Genomic DNA, 15910 nt, shown 5'->3' with positions numbered 1-15910 from the left:
CAGGGCAATGAAATGATGGGGGACAGGGCGACATGGAGGCGATTTGTTTGTGGCCACCCCTTATGGGATTAAGGCGTCTGGCAATAGATAGACAGAGATAGGTCATTATTATTATCATTATTTTTATCATTACCGTTATCATTGTTATTTACAGATGACCTAAGCAGAACATACCAGCGACAGGAAGCGCTGTTGTCTACCCTGCTGGATTCGAGTGAGTACAAGTCTCTTTTTACTATTTTCTTTAATTAAAATCAAAAGGAAGACAAATTGATCAGGCCCCCTCCTCTTGACGGTAATTTCCAAAGCATGATATGATGATAAAACACGTCTGATTATCGTACATTGTTGCTTATTACACTCTGCAGTGTGGGATGCAGGTTGACCACAGCTATACTCCATTCACTTTAACCTGGCCTAGTTTTTCTTTTTGTAGCTAATGGCACAAAGCTCAATGGCAGATATACTTCCTTTCCATTGCACTTCTTCGTAACTAACATAATTTTCTAGTGTTAATATCTTGCTATTTCTCGGACAGCTGTGACAGATTAACACTAGATTATGATGCTAGTCACGAGGAAGTGCTATGGAGCGGATGTAGGGCTGTATTATTGTCTTATTCTACCACCGAACTGTGACAAGAGATGGACACTAGATTATGATGCTACTCTAGTCACGAGGAAGTGCTATGGAAAGGATGTAGGGCCATGAATACTCTACAGTGTCAATCATAGTAACAGCACTGACGATGATGATTATGGTGATGATGATTATGACGATTATGGTGACGATGATGATGACGGTTATGGTGATGACGATGATGATGACGATACAGCCACGTCCGCATCAAACCCCAGTGCACCTCTTCCAGCCTCATTATAAATAGCTAATTGGGGCATGGGGAGGGCAGTTATCAGGTGACCTCGTAATTATCAACAAGGAGACCAGCGGAATACCCTAACACCATGGATTTTAGGCGGAGGGGGAGGGGGGATGAATGGCGAGGGGAGGAGATGTGTAGGAGGGAACGGGGGAGGGGGAGTGAGGAATAGAGGAGAGGGGAAAAGAAGGAGGGGTGAAGTTAGGGAGGAAGGGAGGTGTGTATAAAAGAAGAAATGGAAAGGAGGGGGTGAACGAAAGGGTAGGGGTCTGGAAAAGGGAGGAAAGGAGAAAGAATGGGAGGGGGAAAGGGAGGGCAGGGAAAGGAGAGGGAGGGGGAGGTAAAAGAAGAGCAAAATGTGGGAGAGGGAGAGGAGAAGGGGTGATTAAGTTATGTTAAAGAGAGGAAGAGAAGGGGAGGGGAGGCCAGAGGAGATGAGGGAAGGGAAGGGTAGGGGAGGTGAGGGGTGGGGAGGAGAAGGGAAAGGGGGAAGGGAGGGAGGGAGAAGTAAGAGGGAGGAAGAGGGTGGGGAACGGGAGGGATGATTAAATTGTGTGGAAAGGGGGAGAAGGAAGAGACGGGTGGAGGGGAAAAGGGGAGAGGGAGAGGAAAGGAGGGGATGTTAGGGGGAGGAGAGGGGAGGGTACTAGAGGAAGGGAGCCAGTGGGATGCAGGTAATGGCGTCGTAAATAGCGGGCACGTCGTAAAAATAGCGAATCTGGACATGATTTTGCCTTGTAGGGTCACTTTTGCTATTAGCGCTGGCAGGGAATAATAATGCTAATATTAATAATAACAATAGTACTTCTGCTCCTACTACTACTGCTACTACTACTATTACTAATGATAATGGTAACGCGATATAACGAGCAACGAACGATCTGTCTATCTATCTATATAATATACAAGCAGTCGGTTTTCTCTTAGACATACTTTATTAAACGTGATTGCAGGTTGGGCATAACTTTTTTGCAGTGCTTTCTCGTTGTCTGATGACTCGTATTGCGTCTCCCTGAAGCCTAGCGATGATTTCTCCGTAGGCGGCCATGTCCTTGGTTGTTGTGGTGTCAGCTGTGATGTAGTTGTTTGCCTTCGGATTCCGGAATTTCGTATCTCCAGAGCCTTCTTCAGCTTAGGGAAGATCTTACTGGAATGGTTAGCAGTGCTCGGTGAGGATATTTATATACCTGGGTGGCGAATTAGAGGTGAGGCTTAATTAGGATGCTGCACTCTGATTGGCTGTTGGGTTCCGGTGGCTGGTGACGTCATCAGTTGGGCCTGTATCCTGGCCTGTTGCAGATCTCATGCTTGGCAACGCTTGTAAATATTGGCCTTGGACATTTATAGAAGGGTTAAGAGGGAAACATGACGTGTGCATAGCAAGCTAGAGGCGTAGGCATAAATATTTTCGAATTAATATGCCCGGTGTTCAGACATACATTACCAGAGGATTTATCCGTATATTCACTTTCAGAGGACGTGTGTGTGTGTGTGTGTGTGTGTGTGTGTGTGTGTGTGTGTGTGTGTGTGTGTGTGTGTGTGTGTGCATAGCGTCGTGTGTTACCAGAATTAATATTATTGTTTTGTTTTTCGGGCAAAATTTCATACTCGTGGAATTCCCTGTCTAGATTCACACTGTGGAAGTTCTCAGTCCTCTCATTATGACTAACTGGCTTCAGGAAAGTCTTGATTGGATGATGTACTGTGGTTTATCATCGAACAGCACGAGAGAGAGAGAGAGAGAGAGAGAGAGAGAGAGAGAGAGAGAGAATGTGTGTACACTATGCATATTTCTGTGCGTATGTATATATGTATGTATGTGTATACGTTTATGTATGAAGTGTGTATATTTATGTATGTATGTGCGTATATATTTCTGTATGTGTGTGTGTATGAATGTATGTATGTATGTCTGGATGTGTGTATATACTGTTACGGAACAGAGAAAGATAACGTACACTTTAAGTGAGAATGCTAAGAGTCACTACTGTCCCGTAAAGTTCCAGGTTCAAAACAAAAGAGTTAGGTAAAATTACAAGTTAAAGTTTAATGCTCAAACTAACAACAAAACATTCAGGACTCATAAGGATAATGTAATGGCAAATAAACAGGTTAAATATATGGTTAACTGCAATAGCCTCTATTAACACGAAATTAGCAAGAGTAAATTTATCTAAGTCAGCCCTGATAAAATGAGATACCAGATAATACTCAGTGAATGCCAGATAAATTATTACAGATACAAACTATTATCAAAAATGACTGACATAAAACCCAACATTAGTCACAAAGACCTCACTAGGCCTAAGAACTAACCCTATGCTACACAGCACAAGAAAAAAATACAACAGTTATACTCAAATTACACACAGCTGCTAGATGTTTGGAGATTTCTTGAGCACTCACAATAATAATATCTGTACAGGGGAGGACAGAGATGTGAACAAAATGAGGAGCAGATCTAAGTGGCAATGATGCAGAGACTGAGCTCATTATATAGGGGCCGGCAGAGCTTGATACAACTTGTAAGAAGGACGCGCAAATGAAGCCATGGGGACAAAGAGCTGAAAATCCCGCTCTGAATAGCAGAGAGAACGACTTACTCTACTATAACGGTAGAAGGGGGGGACTGAGGTAGAACACGCTCGTGATCAAACATGCAGCAACTGTGCGTTAAAATTACACAAAGGATGATGAAATCATAGGCTATGTAACACCTCCCCACAAAGAAAAAATAAATTTACAAAGGAAATTTCTTATTACTCTAAAACAATCTGTATATGGCATTACAGACCATGCAAAGGTCTTTCCTAATGTTACAAAACATGAGATCTCCCTAGCACGTTCAGTCATAGGTACTTGCCAGTATCCCTTTAACAAATCAAACTTACTTATGTACCTAGCCTTTCCGATCTTGTCTATGCAATCTTCCACACGAGGGAGAGGGTAAGTGTCTGTTTTGGGGATCTGATTAACACGTCTGTAGTCGATGCAAAGTCGCTGTGACCCACCTGGCTTGGGGACCAGAGTGACAGGAGAACTCCACTCGCTCTGACAGGGCTCAATCATCTTGTGGTCCAACAGGTAGCCAAGCTCCTTCTGGATGAGAGGAACTTTCACTGGGTTCACACGGTAAGGAGGCAATTTAATTGGCTTTGCGTCTCCAACATCGACATCATGCATCAACACAGTGGTTCTTCCTGGAGTGGCACGGAACACTTGCGGGTACTCCTGCAGTAATGCCGAAAACTCCTGCCTTTCCTTGGGAGGTAGATGAGAAAGCTTATTCTGGAGATCATTCATGATATCAGGATTCTTCCCCAAACTATCACTCAGGCTCATACTGCATGGGAGAGCTTCACTTGCAGACTCGGGTGGAACAGCTACAGTGCAGACTGGATTATTTTCGTCCCGCCTGTGATATTACTTTAGCATGTTGATGTGACATAGTTGCTTGCTCTTTCTACGATCTGGTGTGGCGATGACATAGTTGACATCACTGAGTTTCTTCTCCACGAAATAAGGACCACTAAACTTGGCTTGAAGAGGTTGCCCATGAACTGGTAGCAGAATCAAAACCTGATCTCCTGGCTGAAAGTGGCGTAACCTGGACTTCTTATCATACCAAGTCTTCATCTTCTGAGCAGCTCCTAAATTCTCTCTCGCCAGCTGTAAAGCAGTGGACAACCGTTCTTTGAACTTCATCACATACTCCAGCAGGTTGACGTCATCTTCCTCCGACAGCCAGCATTCCTTGAGTAACTTAAGGGGTCCTCTTACTTCATAGCCAAACAGTAGTTCAAAAGGTGAGAAGCCCAGTGATTCATTTGGAGATTCTCTTGCGGCAAACACAACGAATGGAAGACCTTTATCCCAGTCTTTCTGATGTTCCAAACAGTATTTCTTGAGCATCGATTTGAGTGTTTGATGATATCTCTCCAACGCTCCTTGGGTCTGGGGATGGTAAGCTGAAGACGTGATCTGGGTGATGCCCAACTCTTTCAGAGACTGCTTGAAAACATTTGACATGAAATTACTTCCCCGGTCTGACTGTACCTCCTTGGGCAGACCAAACTTTGTGAAGAACCCTAGCATTTCCTTAACCACGTTCTTTGCTGAGATATTTCTAAGTGGAATGGCTTCAGGATAACGAGTAGCCATATCAATCATGGTCAACACATAAGAAAATCCTGAAGAAGTCTTGGGAAGAGGGCCCACAATATCCACCAACACACGGGTGAAAGGCGCCTCAAAAGGAGGAATGGGAACTAGAGGTGCAACCTTTTCGGTCTGATTACACTTCCCCACAACTTGACAGGTGTGACAAGACTTACAATACCAGGAAACATCCCTGAAGATACCTGGCCAGTAGAAGTGTTTCAAAATGCGTGCCACAGTCTTCCTCACTCCAAGGTGTCCTGCCAAACTGGAATCATGGGCCACTCTAATGATATCCTGCCTACAAACACGAGGGATGACAACTTGATGTACAACTTCCCACTCACAGTCGGCTGATGCTGTTGGGGGTCTCCACTTCCTCATAAGTACTCCTGACTTTACATAATAACAAGTAGAAGCACCGGCTGACTCTTCTTCACTGTAAGCAGAGTTAGCTAGACCTTTCAACTCAGGGTCAGCAACCTGCAACTCAACCAACTCTTGACGAGACAAATTATCAACACTACGGGGTACTGCCTCATCTGGTGAGTGGTCCAAATTAGCAAGAAAAGTGTCAGCTAGGATAACATCATCATCATCATTATCCTCTAAATCACCAGTAACTTTAGACTTAGCCCTAGTGACAGCTCATGCAGGGAACACATCAGGGACATCACAATCCTGGGACACAGCCACTGGCTCACTAGACAACTGAGGAGCTGGACACTTGACTTCCACCAATATCATTTCCAAGTAAGAAAGTTACACCTGACATTGGGAGTGTCTCAACCAACCCAACCATAACAGAACCATTAACAAAACCAGACTCTAAATTCACTCTGCACAGAGGGACAGAGAAGTAATTATTCCCTACACCTTGTAAGATTACAGTTTCATCAGAGGAATTAACATTAGAGCCTAGAACACTGGTCAGCATAAGGGATTGGCAAGCACCTGTATCACGATATATTTTAACTGATTTCCTGTCATTACTGTCCAGAGGACTGACAAAACCATCAGACAGGAAATTAGCACATGAACTCTTGAGAGTGTCACCCACGTTACTGCTCAAAAGAGGAGCTCCATCATGAGAATTTAAGTTACCCCTCAAAGCAGGTTCAGTTAACTCAGTTAAAGAATTCTGGGAACTCTCAAGAGTGGACACTAGACCAATTGACTGAATATTTAAAGACTCCTTTTTGTTCACATCACGCTGTCTCCTGAAACATCTCTCCGTAGTATGACCAAGCTTACTACAATAAGTACATTTACTTTTCTGAAATCTAGAGGTGAAGCTGGTATTTACTTCCTGAGAAACATCATCTTTATTCTCTTTCCTGTTACCTGTACTCTGAGTAGAGGCAACGTACTTACTCTCAACTTTCCCTTTTTCTCTAGAATATCTCTTGTGAGTGAGAACATACTCATCAGCTAAAACTGCAGCATCAGACAAATTATCTATTCTTTTCTCATCAAGATATAGGCTTACATCTTTATAAATACACCTTTTGAAGTCCTCCAGCAAAATCATCTGCTTAAATTTGTCAAAATCAGAATCCACATTCTTAGAATTTAACCACTGCTCTAACAGATCTTCTTTGATTTTTGCATACTCAACATGGGATTGCTTGTCTTGCTTGTAAGTTGTCCTAAATTTTACTCTATAGGCTTCAGGAACAAGCTCATAGGCCTTAAGAATCAAGCTCTTAACTACATCATAATTATCAGATTGATCCTGAGGCAAAGATGCATAAGTTACTTGAGCTTTACCGGTGAGAACAGTATGAAGGAGTACTGGCCAATACTTTTTTGGCCAATTAAAACCTGTAGCTACCCTCTCAAACAACTGAAAATACTTTGTTAAATCAGATTCATTAAAAGGAGGGACAAGTTCAACATTTTTAGCCACATCAAAATCATCAGAGCTAGATGATCCAGTTCCACATTGTTTCATGCGATACTCATGGTCTGCCTGAATCCTAGCAAGTTCAACTTGTGCGTGAAACTCAGCCTCCTTAGCACGGGCCTCCTGCAGGGCTAGCTGTAACTTAGCTAATTCAATCTGCATTTGCTCATTTGGAGGAGTCACATTAAACAAGCTTTCATTAATCATGTCAACAATTTGATCTTTAGAATGATGAGAGCGAACAACAATTCCCAATTGTTGAGCAACAAGCTTAAGTTCATTCTTTGTTCTGTTTTCTACATCCAACACTGTTTGCACATTTGACAAAAAATCTTTGGCTTCATCAAGTGTAGTAATAGTAGACATAATTAATAAGTAACAGTCACAAAATATCAAGCAATATCCTTATGATAATATCCTGAATATCCTGGCGAGGTCGCCAAATTTATGTTACGGAACAGAGAAAGATAACGTACACTTTAAGTGAGAATGCTAAGAGTCACTACTGTCCCGTAAAGTTCCAGGTTCAAAACAAAAGAGTTAGGTAAAATTACAAGTTAAAGTTTAATGCTCAAACTAACAACAAAACATTCAGGACTCATAAGGATAATGTAATGGCAAATAAACAGGTTAAATATATGGTTAACTGCAATAGCCTCTATTAACACGAAATTAGCAAGAGTAAATTTATCTAAGTCAGCCCTGATAAAATGAGATACCAGATAATACTCAGTGAATGCCAGATAAATTATTACAGATACAAACTATTATCAAAAATGACTGACATAAAACCCAACATTAGTCACAAAGACCTCACTAGGCCTAAGAACTAACCCTATGCTACACAGCACAAGAAAAAAATACAACAGTTATACTCAAATTACACACAGCTGCTAGATGTTTGGAGATTTCTTGAGCACTCACAATAATAATATCTGTACAGGGGAGGACAGAGATGTGAACAAAATGAGGAGCAGATCTAAGTGGCAATGATGCAGAGACTGAGCTCATTATATAGGGGCCGGCAGAGCTTGATACAACTTGTAAGAAGGACGCGCAAATGAAGCCATGGGGACAAAGAGCTGAAAATCCCGCTCTGAATAGCAGAGAGAACGACTTACTCTACTATAACGGTAGAAGGGGGAGACTGAGGCAGAACACGCTCGTGATCAAACATGCAGCAACTGTGCGTTAAAATTACACAAAGGATGATGAAATCATAGGCTATGTAACAATACATACATTATGCATGTTTGTATGTCTGTGTATTTATGCATGATGTGTGTGTGTGTGTGTGTGTGTGTGTGTGTGTGTGTGTGTGTGTGGTTAGAATTCCAACACTGCCTAGGCTACTGGAATTATGCTATATGCCTTTATTTAATTGCAAAATGCTTATTCATGTATAAAAATCAATACAGAGTTACTAATGGCTTCTGTATGGCTGACTTTCGAAATGATGGGCATGGGAAAATGATGATGATGATGATGATGATGGTGGTGGTGATGATGGTAGTGATGATGATGATGATGGTGATGATAATGATAACGATGATGGTGGTGATGATGATGATGATGATGATGATGATGATGATGATGGTGATGATGATGATGATGGTGATGATGATGTTTGTGATGATGATGATGATGATGATGAAGTTAACTATTATTGTGATAAATTTTCAGCACTGCATATACTTGAACGGTTTTATGTCTGAATACACCGTTACAATCACACACACACACACACACACACACACACACAACATTATCATCTCTCAAGACGTACGACAAATATATATCTACCAAGCGGGAAAGACCAATAATATTTTAAGAAGCTATTTTGTGCGTAAATTCTAACAATAATTACTGCATTTGACAGGTTGAGAAAGATGTGCATTTTTGTGTAAGGGGGAATGGAGAACGAAAAACCTATCCTCATTTTTTCACCAGTAGCATTAATCATCGCTCGTTCTCCGACAAAGAGAGTATGTTTTCATTCCTGATTGCTTGATTGTTTGTTAGCAGGATTAGCTACCCGAAAACTAAAAGAGAGATTTAGACCAAATTTGGTGTGTAGATAGCCCATGTCCCAGGGAACAATCGATTAACTTTTTGTTAGTTTCTTTGTCCGTTTGCAGGATTACTCACAAACTAAAAGAGAGATTTAGACCAAAGTTGGTGGGTAGATAGCTCATGTCCCAGGGAACAATCGATTAACTTTTGGGACCGATCCGGATCGTATTATAGATTCTGGATCCGTTAACATTTTTTGTGAAACCCTTATTAGTGATGAGAAAACCAAACCCATTATGAAGAGTGGTTTGGAAGTTACGTTGCCCATGTCGGAGAGATGCGCTCCACTGAGTGCCCCTCTAGTTCCGTATTAACACAATGAAAAATGATAAAAATGGCAATCTGATCTCAGAGAGTCCAATATTACTATTTTTTACATCGTAGCTAATGAACATCGTGTATAATTAAAAATAAAAAATGCTAACACTTTGATTAGGTTAGGATGTTTAAGGTATGAAAAAGGACTGTGTGTGCGTGCGTGTGTGTGTGTGTGTGTGTGTGTGTGTGTGTGTGTGTGTGTGTGTGTGTGTGTGTGTGTGTGTGTGTGTGTGTGTGTGTGTGTGTGTTTCTCCTCCTCCTCCTCCTCCTCCTCTCCTCAACTCTCCTCCTGGCTCATGTCTCTCCTACCTTCACGAAATCCTCTCTTCTCTCAGAATTACATCAGTTTAAAAACTCCTTCCTAAACAGCTTAGTCTTCACATTCTCTGTCTCTGTCTCTGTCTGTCTGTCTGTCTGTCTGTCTGTCTCTCTCTCTCTCTCTCTCTCTCTCTCTCTCTCTCTCTCTCTCTCTCATGTATTTTTCTTATGCTTCTCTCTCTCTCTCTCTCTCTCTCTCTCTCTCTCTCTCTCTCATGTATTTTTCTTATTGTTTCCTGTCGTCGGAGGTTATAAGAAGAAATGCATGAACGATGAGTAATGCAGGTGGTGTACATAGGTGTAGTGTAAAATGTACAGTGTATGTGCTGCTTGATGTGTGTGTGCCTTATACATACGTACGTACATACAGACATACAGACATGCTTATATAAATACATACAAACAGACAGACAGACAGACAGTCAGACAAACTGACTGACAGACAGACACACACACACACACACACACACACACACACACACACACACACACACACACACACACACACACACACACAAAGAGAGAGAGAGAGAGAGAGAGAATGGGGGGGGGAGAAAATGCAGTTAAGCAAGAGGAGAGGAAGGAAAAGAGGAGATAAAGAAAATCGGAAGGGAAAATGAAAGAGAGAGAAGTTTAGAGTAAAGAGAGAAGAAAGACAGAAGTAAGGAAGACATGATGAGAGAATAAGTAAGCTGAAAGGAAAGGACAGGAGAAAAAGATATATATTGGTAAGACAAGAGGGAAGGAACTGAGAATAAAGGAGGAATGAGAGGTGGAGGAAAGGAGAGACTTTGGTGGGAGGAAGGAGAAAATTTGGTGGAGGGAAAGGAGGTAGCCTAAGAGAGATGGAGTTAAGAGGTGAAAAGAAGCATCATCGCCGAGGCCATCTCAGGAGGCCATCTTGCTAATGAAGGTTTTGACGACAGGTTATTTCTTTTCAGTCCCTCAGAGACCTTTCCTTTCCTAGATCCTAGCCCACCCCTGGCGCTGTGTGGCTAGGGGTAGGTAGGAGTGGTGTGGTGTCGTATGGTATGGTGTGGTGTAGTGTGGTGTGATGTAGCGTGATGTGATGTTGTGCGGTGGGGTGGATGTAGCAGTGTCAAGGTTTAGTGTGGTGTGGTGTGATGTAGTGTTGTGTTGTTGGGATTAGCCTCACAGGGAGGGTTGGAGTTTGTGGTGGTGGTTGTTGTTCAGTGTGGCGTAACGTGCATTTTGCATGTAGTGGTGTGGGTGGGTCTGGTGTGGTGTGGATATAGGTTGGTGTGACATGGCCAAATAAAGCACAGTAAATGGTATGCCATGGTTGGTGTGTGTGGTAAGGTGTGGTATGGTTACCGCCGCTAGCGAAAGGTGGAGGAAGTTATGTAGTCACCGCTGTTTGTCTGTTTGTCCACAAGATATCGCAGAAAGTTATTAATGGATTTATATGAAATTTTGTGGATATGTGGGTCGTGGGCCAAGGAAGAGTTGATTATATTATGGTGGTGATCTGAGTTCAAGTCCCGATTCAGGAGTGTTTTTTTTTTTTTTCACAAGATATATCAGAAACTTATTGATGGATTAAAATGAAATGTTGTGGATATGTGGACCACGGGCCAAGGAAGAATTTATTAAATTTTGGTGGTGATCTGAGTGATCTTAATAGTTATATGATCTTAATTTAAGTCTAGTTATGAGTGGAGTGGTGTATGTAGCGTGGTGTGGTATGGTGTGTGGTGAGTTGTGGTAAGGTGGTTTGGTGAGGTGTGGTGTACAGAAGATATGGGCTGGTCTGCAGTGGTTAGATGTGGTAGGGTGTCATAAGGTGGGATTTATCCTGGTATCGTGTCGTGAGATGTGTTGTTCTTGTTGTTGCTCCTTAACCCCTGTCATGCCTTGCCCAGCAGACCAGTCGACCACAGGTAAGCAACTGCCCCTATAAGATTTTTCCATTGATTCCCTGTACCAAGATATGTGTTATGTTTTGTAGGTCTTTTTTTTACAAGCGGGGTACATGTCATCTGTGGTTGATGTTGTGGTGGTTAGGCTTAGTGTGGTATGGCATGGTGAGGTGTGGTATAGTGAGGTTTGGTGTGGTGAGGTGTGGGAGAGTGGTATGGTGTGGCTTGGTATGGTGTAGTGTGGTGTGGTGTAGTGAGGTTTGGTGTGGTGAGGTGGGATGGTATGGGAGAGTGATATGGCGTGGTGAGGTGTGGTGTAGATAGGTTTGGTGTGGTGAGATGGGATGGTATGGGAGAGTGGCATGGTGTGGCTTGGTATGGTGTGCTGAGGTTTGGTATGGTATGGTGTGGTGTGGTGCAGGTAGGTATGGTGTGGTGAGGTTTGATGTGGTGAGATGTGAAGGTATGGCAGTGTGGCAGTGCAGTGGTGTGGTGTGGCTAGGAGGACTTGACACTTTTTACACATTCCTATAATTCGGTATTTGATTCTTTAAATTCCACACACCCTTATAAAATTTCACCCAAGATAACCCCAGAGTCTGTTGAACGATTTTAATTTTCACTGGTTTCTCCTGCACCATAAATCCTGCCGTTCGTTCAGCAGTCTTAGAGGATTAAGTGAGAGAGAGAGAGAGAGAGAGAGAGAGAGAGAGAGAGAGAGAATAGGCCGGGAAATAAGTGTGGAAGGGAAGGGGAGGTGTTGGTTGAGAGAGAGTTCACGGAATATTGCTGAACCCCTTCAGTGCGATGACTTGCTTATATTTTCCTTCTTCCTTCCATCAAACAGTTTCAGGCAATTTAGGAGAGACGCTGAGTAACGAAATAGGAAAAAAAAAATAAAGCTCCTTTAGCCCACCCGCCTGATGAGGAAGCTCTCTAACACCTTTTCTTAAGCGATTTGTTTTGTTTATTACATCTTACTGTCCTCTTCTGCTTTATATAAAAGCCTTCCAATATCACCATGCTCTCCATAAATAACGTACAAATGGGTAGTAACCACTCATATCCAAAAATAAATTGCTAAGAATGAGGTGTTAGGAAGCTTTCTTGCTCGACGTGAACAAGAACCAAAGGAGCAGGAGTGTTAATACTGCTGCTGCTAATAATGATGATGATGATGATTATCATCATCATCATCATCATTATAATCCATTATCATCACAATATATATCATCATCATAATCTATCATCATCATCATCATCATCATCATCCATTATCATTGTCATTCATCATTATCACCATCCATTATCATCATCATCATCAACATCATATCCTCCTCCACTTCCTCCTCGTGGTCGTCATCATCATCGTTTTCCACATCTGTGCTAATACTGACACCATTAGCTTTCTCATTGTCGGCATAACTATTACAAATCTTCGGAAATTGTCAGTGTCGATTTTTGGAACATCCGCGTCGTCCAAAATTCGAAACTGGGCAGTTTTTTTCTTTACATTTCGAATTACGTTTCCCCTATTTTTGTTACTATATTTATTTCTGTTATTACTAGGTCAACACCTATCTGTCTATCTACGTACATATCTATTGCCAGTCACCTCAATCATGTAAGGGGTGGCCACAAACAAATCGCCTCCATGTCGCCCTGTCCAATCCCACTTCATTGCCCTGCTCCCAGCTCACACACACCTCTCATATATCTCTCCACTCCAACCCTCCATCTCATCCTCGGCCTCCCCCTCCCTCTCCCCCCCTCCACCTCACTCGCATACACACCTTGATCTCGATCTCTACACCTATTGATGTATTCAATTTTATCAGTTAATTTTGTATATCTTGAAACAGAAAATGGAGACGGGGGCAAGGCAGACTAATTCAGTTCCTATTATTACTGTTTGCATGTTATTTCTCGTTTACTTTTCATTCTCCCTCTCTCTCTCTCTCTCTCTCTCTCTCTCTCTCTCTCTCTCTCTCTCTCTCTCGACCAACCAAACCTACCCCTTCACTCCATTCCTTCCTTTCTTAGCATCCCAGGCGCCATATTCACAAACTTTCTTAAGCATAAGTCCTATACACGATGACTTAAGCAATATAATACATCTTTTGGCCAACTTTCAATACTGTGACGCAATTTTTCTCTTGCTATCTCTAGGCGAATTTATAAGTTACGAGAGATTTTTGTGAATATCAGGGACTAGATAAAGAATTCATTAATCATATACTGCTATGCCGCCTTCACTCTAACTCGGCCCAGATTTCCGTCCTTTTGCAGCTTATTTCACGTAGCTGTGGCAGAAATAATGCGCATCGTATTCTAGTGCCAGTGTCTTATAACTCAGCATTCAAGATCGAGAGATGACACTCTTAGGCCAGGTCAAAATAGCAACACTATTGGACATTCGTAACCTGAGTAATATCTCTTATAGTAACGGGAATATATGCAGAGGCCGCCGTATTGAAGGGTTAATGGAACTAGATGAAGGACTGGTTGGGATCCGTTATCAATACCTCCCCCTCAGTGTTATTAATGCTTTTATCTGACGGAACTGGGCCTATTCCATGAAATTCGATGTCCTAGGCACGTATTCTCGTCGGGTAAGGAAGCTCCCTAACACCTTTTCCTAAAGGATTAATTCTGCTTATGACACTTTAATGACCTCTTCTGTGTTACATAAATCCTTTCGTCATAGTGTGCATAAATAGGGTGCATCAGGATATTAACCACCCATATCCAAAAACAAATGGCTAAGGAAGAGGTATTAGGGAGCTTCCTCAACCGACGAGAATAGTCCCTAGTTATGAGGTAGTACTGAGTCTCCTTGGTTATTGGTCAAATTTACCCTTCAGTATGACTACACTTGGCCATCAACTGAACACTTAGGCTGGTAGTATTAAACAACCTCTTCCCCTTCTCGCGAAGCATCTTCGTGAAGAGGCTCTTCCCAGTTTGGTACCTGTAAACCCCGGCCGAACAGCCTCTTCCCAGAAGGAGACTACGGAAGGGTTGGTATGCTGCGGGGGTGCTCTCTGGGAGAGAAATCGTGAGATTGGTACGCCGGAGGAGCGCATGTTTGCCGTCATCTGATTTATGTTTACTCTTTCGTGTGATATATTGCGAAAATAATATGCTAAATCTGATAAACAACGTCTCCGAATCAGTCCAATGGTAGGAAATAGTTTTAATACTTGATACTTTAATACTTGAGAGGGGGTCCAATGGTGGTTAGGATTACGGCAACTAGAATTTAGCGGTTTTGTTTGGTGGTTCAGTTAGGTTAGAAATAGGTTAGTTTAGATCAGGTCAGGTTATCTAACAGACTTGTACACCATTCCACTTTTCATTACTGTCTTCAGAAAGGTAAGCACGTGGTATATTTTAAGACAGTGATTAGGATTACGGCAGTTAGAATTTAGCTGCGATTTCCGTAATCCTAACCACGGTTAGGATTACGGCAGCTAGAATAAAGCTGTTTGGTTTGGTGGTTCAGTTAAGTTAGGAATAGGTTAGGTTAGGTCAGGTCAGGTCAGTTTTAGTTACGTTAATACTGCTACAGTTCAGCTTCAACCGCTAGAATTTAGCGGTCATGTTTGTTTTTTTCTGCTGTGTTAGAAATATGTTAGGTTAGGTTATTTAGGTTAAGTTATGGCTACCGTAAAAAGGAAGTGATTAGGATTACGGCAACTAGAATTTAGCGGCGATGGCAGTAATCTAACCACGGCCTTAAATATACCACGTGCTTGCCTTTCTGAAGACAGTAGTGAAAAGTGGAATGGTTTACAAGTGTGTTACATAAAGTGCTCTCGGAAATAAGCTGTGAAGTTGCTTGGATCACCACTGTATGAGACACAGGTAACTTGGGAATGATAGAAGTCAACGACTGGGCTGTGCCATGTAGCAGTCACTGAGCTCTATAGTGGTAGCAGTAGTTTGATCGTAAATGGGTAGCACCAGTCTCCTAAAAATCTATAAATAAAGATAGTATCACACACAAAAAAATGATAACATTTTAAAAAACTGCAAATACATTTCGTGAATATAAAGGTACTAAATGTGATATAAGTATAAAAAAAGATACGAAGATATTTGGGAAGAGGCGGGTGATGCTCCTGCTTCATATTCCAGTACTTTCAACCCCGAAAGATCTCTTCGCGCGCCGTACGAGCAACCTCTTCGCTTTAAATGAAGCAGGAGCATCACCCGCCTCTTCCCAAATATCTTCGTATCTTTTTTTATACTTATATCACATTTAGTACCTTTACATTCACGAAATGCATTTGCAGTTTTTTAAAATGTTATCATTTTTTTGTGTGTGAAATTATCTTTATTTATAAATTTTTAGGAGACTGGTGCTACCCATTT

Source organism: Coenobita brevimanus, chromosome 86, assembly GCF_032717465.1.
Source record: "Coenobita brevimanus isolate Jiangsu-jjx chromosome 86, ASM3271746v2, whole genome shotgun sequence".
Taxonomy (NCBI): Eukaryota; Metazoa; Arthropoda; class Malacostraca; order Decapoda; family Coenobitidae; genus Coenobita; species Coenobita brevimanus.
Note: the sequence above shows the minus strand (reverse complement) of the source record.